Source organism: Brassica napus, unplaced genomic scaffold, assembly GCF_020379485.1.
Source record: "Brassica napus cultivar Da-Ae unplaced genomic scaffold, Da-Ae ScsIHWf_3049;HRSCAF=3850, whole genome shotgun sequence".
Taxonomy (NCBI): domain Eukaryota; kingdom Viridiplantae; phylum Streptophyta; class Magnoliopsida; order Brassicales; family Brassicaceae; genus Brassica; species Brassica napus.
In genome coordinates, this window is record NW_026016288.1 from 16,534 (window position 1) to 24,577 (window position 8,044).

The window sequence follows — 8,044 nt, forward strand, 5'->3', positions numbered from 1 at the left end:
ATCTACAACTGTATATTATGTATGTAACTATAAATTTTAAAAATAATCTCTCGCTTTTAAAACACAAATCAAAATCTATTTACATATTATATTTTGACTAAAGAAAAGTAATTGTTTTTAAAACTAGAGCTGAAATAGAACTTTATATAAGGTGATAAATATAAAAATATAAATAACATCATGTAGTTTTTTTTTACATTCTTACATCGGAGATGATGAATGTTGTCTAATAAATAATTATGTTGTAATATTTAATTATTTAAATATGTCAAAGGTTTAATTTCTTTTAATAATATAAATTTAAATAAAAAGAGAGATGATACAAAAATTGTTATCAAATATGTATTATTCATAATCATTCATTGTCATATATATATTAACATATTAGGTAACTCTGTAGTTTTTATTTTAAAAAGGAATTGAGAATACTTCTTTGTACACTACTAATTATTTTGATAGTTAGTTTAATAAAAAGTATAATATGTATTTATATGGACCAACTTTTTCTAAGAATTCTAAGAATCATCTTAGTGATGACACGTGACTACGAAAACATGTTCTAATGCTCCATGATTAAATATATAACAAAATATTTATCTATTCACATGTTTCTTCAAAATAATTTTTATTTTATATGGTATATAAATCTAGGCCTGAGATGGATCGGGTATCCGGACAACTTTAACGTATCCGGATCCGGATCCTTATCTGGCGGATCGATAATTTTACAATCCTTATCCGGATCCGGGGTTTTCGGATATCCGGGTGTCGGATATCTTTCTAAAAACTGTAATGTCCAGCGGATATCCGGATCCAGATTTGGATCCTTAAAATAAATAAAAAATAATATTAATATATAATAAAAATATTAAAAATAATTTAAAAATAAAAAAATATATAATGTTTTTAATTATTTCAAAGTATAATATTATAAAATTTACGTAAAATTTTACATATACTATTATAAAAATGAAATATATTAAATAAAGTTAGTTTTTATATATAGATATTACTATTTCAGAATAATTATTAATAAAATTTACAGATCAGGATATCCGGACTAAAAAATCAAGATATCCAGATCCGGATCCGGCTTTGACGGATCCAATATTTTACTATCCGGATCCGGATTCGACCCCTCCGGATATCTGGATTTTCAGATCGGATCCGGATCAAATCCGGATCGAATCTCGGTTCGAATCCGGATCTGGGATAATAGTCTCAGGCCTGTATACATCCTCACTTCGCTTGGCATAACTCTGGAGAATCGGTGAAATAACCTAAAACAAAACTGCAATTAAGATGAGTTAGAAAGCTATAGAAAAAAAAAAGAAAAGGGAAAGATGGTTAGGTTTTAATTTCAGTTATTTTTACTAGAGCCAAATTTTCTGCAAGAATTTGAGAATGGACTCGTCTGAGAAAAGTTCAGGTATCATAAGAATGGTGCCTATCGCGAATTTTTCTCAGCTTATTGTAAGATTCTGACTGCTGGATACTCTGTTCTTGTGTCTGGTTTCAGCTCAGAGGATCGTGATTCCGAACAGACACAAGGAGAAGCTCGTGGGTCTGCTTCACGAAACTGGGTCAAGAGAAGTTGTGATCTTGTGCCATGGGTTTCAATCAAACAAGGTCAGTCTTCTCTGAAACTTGGTCAATGAGTGAATCTTGATAGACTCATCAAATCTTGATATGCAGGATAACCAAACTATGAACAATGTGGCTGCTACTTTAGAGAAAGAAGGCATCACTGCTTTCCGTTTTGATTTCTCTGGAATGGGTATATGTTTCTCGCTTTCTTGCTTTGATTTGGTGTTTTGGGAGGTGTGGCTGCGCCTTCACGGTTGTTGTTGCTGCAGAGAGAGTGAAGGCAGTTTCTATTATGGTAACTATAACCATGAAGCTGATGATCTACGTTCTGTTGTCCAACACTTCTCTAACATGGACCGTGTGGTTCATGTTGTTCTCGGCCACAGTAAAGGTAACTAGATCCCTTTTCCATCTTCTGCCTCGACCAACATGGATACTCATTAAACTTATTTTGTAATGCATAGGAGGATGTGGTGCTCCTTTATGCCTCCAAGTATCACGATATCCGCAATGTAATCAATCTCTCTGGACGTTATGATCTGAAGAAAGGCATTACAGAGCGTCTTGGGAAGATTTTTTGGAAACAATTAAGCAACAAGGGTTCATCGATGTTAAGATGGTATTGTTATTCATCTTTTGGTTTTATTGCACTGTTTCTGATCAAACACTCTTTTGTCTCTACCAATGTGTTGGTGCGTGGTTCACAGCAATGGTACCGTGTTACTGAGGAGACTTAATGGAGAGGTTGACAGCACAATATGCATTGTTGCTTACACATGATCAAGCTGCTCAATTCTCTTCCTTGTTGTCAGTTGCAAGGTTAATGGATGACTCTGATATCATGAAGCTTGCTCAGATTGGAATTGGTTCAATGTGGATGATGGGATAACTACAAACCATGATTGATTCGGTTGCATGGCAGGGTTTTGACGTTCATGGTCGATGATGAGGTAATACCCGTGGAAGATGCCAAGGAGTTTGCCAGATCATACCGAACCACAAGCTGACAATTGTGGAGGGAGCTGATCATTGTTATACCAAACATCAAACCCAGTTGGTTGCAACAATTACTGAGTTCATTAAGACAGTCATTCTGAAGAACAACTAGTCCTTTTTTTTGTTTCTTTGAGAAAATGTTCAGGTTACATACTCCATTTTCTACACTTGGTCGGCTGTTTTTGTTGGGTTTAAGAAATAATAGTAATCAAAATACATTTCTTCACTGATACGGTAAAACTAAAAGTGAATTTTATTGGAACAATAGCATAAGCCAAGTAGTAACCGTTGCTTTCTATATCAAACTCTGTTAAGTTGTTATTAGATTCCCACATTGAACCGGTAAGGTATGAGTTTAAAACCCATCAAATTTATCTTTTCAAGCGTCAGATAACAGGACTAGAAAGATCAGCAAGAGAAACTCTTCACAATTTTCACTGCAAAACTAACAGAGATGCTCACTACTAGTCTCTTAAATGCAAAGTTAAACAAAAAGATCCAAAATGTTCATCCATGATCCACATGGAATGTCGTGATAGGTTAGGTTGACATTATTGGCTTGCTTTCATACGTGTAGACTTCATGTTTGTCGTATATTTTGAGAAATGTTCAGTATGATGTTTTAGCATACTACATCTGAATCTTGAGTGTGCTCATTTAATCAAAATCTGTTTACTTTTTCTCATCGATCTGGAGACATAATTAGACGAAAGATAATCATAAGACTGTACATGGGAGCTCTGTGATAACATTTAGGAGAAGAGAAGTACATTAAACAAGAGTCAGAGAACACAAACATATGAGGAAGCCGATGATAAACATGTGAAGAAGCATAAGTAGGTGGGACGTTTTTACAACCAAGTTGAGAGTTCTTTTGTCTTAATACTCTTACCGGAGAATCAATTGCCTTGAAAGATCAGACATGTGTTTGGTTGGGTATCGGCGGCTGTTCTGGAGCTACAACAAAGTGCAGTCCCCCGCGTTGAGGAGGCACACCACCGTGTATCATGAAAGCAACTTCCGCCGCAGCTAAAGCTGCTTCCTGATGTCATAGAAACAAAAGCAGTGCATTGTCTTGTCTGTTAGATGAAGCATTTTTACAATATTTTGATACGGATTATTTTTCAATGTTCATCAAACCTGTCTTTGTCTCCGACGTTGGAGTATGCCGATGGCCCATGCCATGATGTAACATGGGAGGAGAAAACCAGCAGCACGAAGAAGGAAAAGCTGTTGAAAACCAGAGAGAGAGTGAGCAAAACCAGAACAAACATGAACAAGAAACTCAAAGAAGTGTGTATTCAGAGAGTAAGCAAGTAAAAGATGGTCATACCGAGAAAAAGGCTGTTGGGTCGTCCTCGTCATCTGGGTTAGTTGTTAGGTTCAGCGCGTCTCGTAACAGTAAAAGTGCCATTAGCTGCCATAACAGACGTAGTGTTGCAGGCATTATTAGTATTATGTATCAGTTGAAGAATGTAAGAGATTAGGCTCTCCCTCTCAAGATAATGGAGAAGCTTACGATGAGAGCAGAAGAGCGGCAAAAGGCAGCTCCGCTAGAGTTAGACTCAGAGTACTCGTCATAGTCAGCTTCCAGGAATGGCGTTCTGCTGCAGCCATTGCCAGAATGCGTGGGTCACTCAAGTCCAAGGGAACTCCATTCTCCCAGTTGTCACTGCATAGATAATGTTAGTTATTGGTATCAATCACAACAATCCTAGTACAAAATCACCATAGATTCAGAAACTATACATACCCGATGTGAATTATTGTTTCATCAGGAGGGGGAGGGGGAGGCGCTGTATATCCAGGTTGATAAGCCTGTTTAAGAAAAGACAAAAAGGGGATATTTTTACAAGTGGTAATTGGCAAAATCTCTTGTAGATAAGTACTCTTGGAGTGGTGTGTAACATAGTAATGAAAAAGTGGAACTCATTGAGGGTGCTTAATTACAAACTGATTCGTTTCACCATTTGTGAAAGCATAGCAACTATCTACGAAGCCTAGGTTGGTTTTATTGACACAGAAGTTAGCAGATTATTGGTTACCTGGTGGCATATTTCGCAAGTTATGTCGCCTTTCTCATTACACCAACGCTGAACACACTTGCGGTGGGCATACTGCATACCCAAGAAAGTTAAAAAAAAAACAAAGAGCAATAAAACACAGAATCAAATTGTTTTTTTTTTTAACCTTCAAACTGCCATTACAAGCACAAGGAGCCTCCAGGTTCTGAATGGTATCTTCCTCCTGGCAAATACGGCATTCAACAGATTGGAGAAGAGGTTCCTCTTCCTCAACAGCATAGTACTCCTCAGATGAAGAAGCCAAGTCTGTGCCTTGAGGACGACAAGTTTTTCCTGAAGAATCAGAATCTTTTTCTGATTCCAATTTCTCAGCCGTTATGAGACGATCCGTACATTAACTCAGATGATCGGACATACTTAAACTCAGCACCAATGATATTAATCTGTAATAAAAGCCTCCACTACTTTTTAATCAAGAAAACTAAAAAATTCAAAAGCAGCGCATTTGACAACCTAAGAATATCACTAGAAATCCCAATTACAGGTAAAAGTTCCCAAAATATTAAAATTAATCTGGAAATACTTCGAAGCTTCCATAAATCAACAAAATTCGATTTACAGACCAAAATATTCTACAAATCAAAATCCAATCGCAATTGAACAATAAACCATATAGAAAAAAGTAGAATGATCGAAGGAATCGAACATTACCTAGAAATGATTCTGGAATAAAAGGAGAGACAGCTCTTTCGATATCTCGAAACCTTGAGCTCAAATTAATCTCTCTAATCCAATCTATTTGTTTTGGGAGCTCGTGTGTATAATAAATATCTCATACGTGTATAGGCATTGAAAGAGGTTCGGTATGTACGAACCGAAGCTTCCGAACTTGCTAAGATAACGTCCTTTTGCTAAATGGCTAGTTAAGAAAGGCGCTCTAAAATCTTAGTTAACCAAGCGGTAACGGAAGTCGTTCTGTTGAAACTTTTTTTTTGGTCAAATTAAAACTTTTTTTCGGTTGGTAAGCATTTATGTTGGTAATCAGCGGCCTGTGCAAGCTTCTGGTTAGATTTTAAACTAGAACTAGTTGATCATTAGCGGCCTGTGCAGACTGAATTTTTATTAATAATACTAAATTTTATATTCTGATTTGTATAAACATTATTCTTATAGATGTATTTAAAACATATTCTTTTGTTTCTTTGTATATAAAATTGTAGTATTTAGTTTGTTTACTATTTATTATCTATCTATTATATACATATATTTATAATTTTGATTAAGCATAATTATATAAATTAAAATTTAAAATTTACATTTTACTTTTAGTTATTATATGAAACTTCATAATACATGTAAACTGCTACTATAATATTTTAATATTTTTATTGTACATTTTAGCTATTTTTTATTTAAGTCGATTGATCGTTTATATATTTTTAATGTTTCTAATGACATAAACAATTGATTTGTATACATAGTAACTAACTTGTTTTTTTATAGTTAGCAAAGTTTTACAATGAATGTGTGATTTTCAGTGACGGGGGCCGAATTTTGTTTTGTTGAGGTTAATTTGTTAATTGCTATATTTTATTTGGGGTCAATGTAATAAAGTTTCAGTATTTCGTCAGATTTTAAAAGGAAAATACAAGTAAAATTATTGTTTTCTTAGAAATTTCATACGGGTCATGTGACCCCATGGTACAAGCTACCTCTGCCACTGTTTTTTTCCCAATATTTATTATGTGTAGATATTTATTTGAAATAGTTTTAGTTATTTTCATGAATAATGTATTATATATATATATATATATATACACACGGACGTTATATCAACATCCTCAAAGTACGCCAAACTCCTACGATCCTTTGAAATCCTAGAAGCCAACCATCAACGGATAAAAAAATAAAGACTCAATAATCTATGACTAGCCAGAACTAAGCACAATAACAAGCAACACAGCAGGCAACTTCATGAAGAGAAAAGACCTCATCTGAACCACCTGTTCAAGATGACAACAACACAGCAGGCAACTTCATGAAGAAAAAAAACCTCATCTGAACCACCTGTTCAAGATGACAACAACCGAACCACTGAGACCTCATCTGAACCACCTGTTCAAGATGACAACAACCGAACCACTGAGACTTCAGCTGAACCACATGTTCATGATGACAACAACCAAACCACTACACCGGAGCCAAGGCATCAAACCAGGACACAACACCGGGAAGAGAAAAACACCCATGAGAACCCATAAATCAACCGCACCTTCCTATGGACGCCTCCACATCTGATCCTCATTATATTGCTTCAACAGATAAAGCCACCGAGGATAAGAAAAGACCAAAAGCAGACCAGAACAAACCTTATTCAATGTGCGGGGAGATGATTCTTTCAAAGCTGCGAGATGAAGAGGTGAACATAACCCATCTTCTTCTCCGGATTCTTACCTTGAACTACTCCGCACGCACCATTACGTCACTGCTACACTACTATACCGTTGCTAAATCATAGACCACTTAAGACAAACTCTAAAATCCATAAGAGATTATCCAGATTCAACTCCTCTCAAAGTTAACAAAACCACTCTAAACAGGATCTGAACACAGCCGCCGCATCACAGAAGAGACACCGAGGCTTGGACCTTCATCTCGAAAGACGACGCAGACGGAGGCCGGAGAAAACGCTCCACACGCCCAGATCTATAAACGGACCACCGGATCTGAGATAAGAGAGCTCTTCGAATTGCTCTGCAACACAAGAGGTAAAGAACGACTCTAAGAGGAGGGGGAGGAGGAATCCAAGAGAGCAAAGAGAAACAACACAATTTTGAGACGAGATCCAACGACCGCGAGAGGAGGCGGCCACCGGCCTAGGGTTTTCAAGCGAGAGTGTGTCTTCATGCTGTTTGTAATCTTTATATATAAAAGAGGGTTTACTCCCTCCTGAGGCTGCCACATCATCATCCACATAGGAAAGTCGTGCGTCCTGGAGCCGCCACGTGTCCAAGAGAGAGTGAAACTCTGCGTTTCATTTAATCTGGAATGAGATGGGCTTTGGACGTTTGATGTGTGTTGGGCTTTTAATTTGTACACTGTATCCGGCTCGGGTAGATGGATCTTACACTCTAACCCTAATTCTTTTGTATCGAAGAAACAAGCTTCGTCTCTCTTCGTACGGCAACGACTCCGTGACGTCTTATCTTCCTCTCGCCATCTGAAACGGTTCGAGTAATGGCGTCGTGTTTACTCCATTAATCCAGTCGCCCTTGCCCAAAACGAGGTCTTCAATGCATCGTTTGGATCTGCAAGGCAGTGTTCTTTTGGTATAAATATGTGAGTATTTATCTCCTTGGACTCATCTTATCTTCACATCTCTTATAGCATACTAATTGACAGCGTTATGACTCATTTGAGGTTTTTTTTTCTCCGAT

The 8,044-nt window shown here is 36.7% G+C and overlaps 2 pseudogenes; one reads left to right on the forward strand and one right to left on the reverse strand.

Annotated features, from left to right (window-relative positions):
• Positions 1-1,260: 1,260 nt before the first annotated feature.
• Positions 1,261-2,754, forward strand: LOC125602945 (annotated as a pseudogene).
• A 531-nt stretch (positions 2,755-3,285) lies between these two features.
• Positions 3,286-5,046, reverse strand: LOC106451845 (annotated as a pseudogene).
• Positions 5,047-8,044: the final 2,998 nt, after the last annotated feature.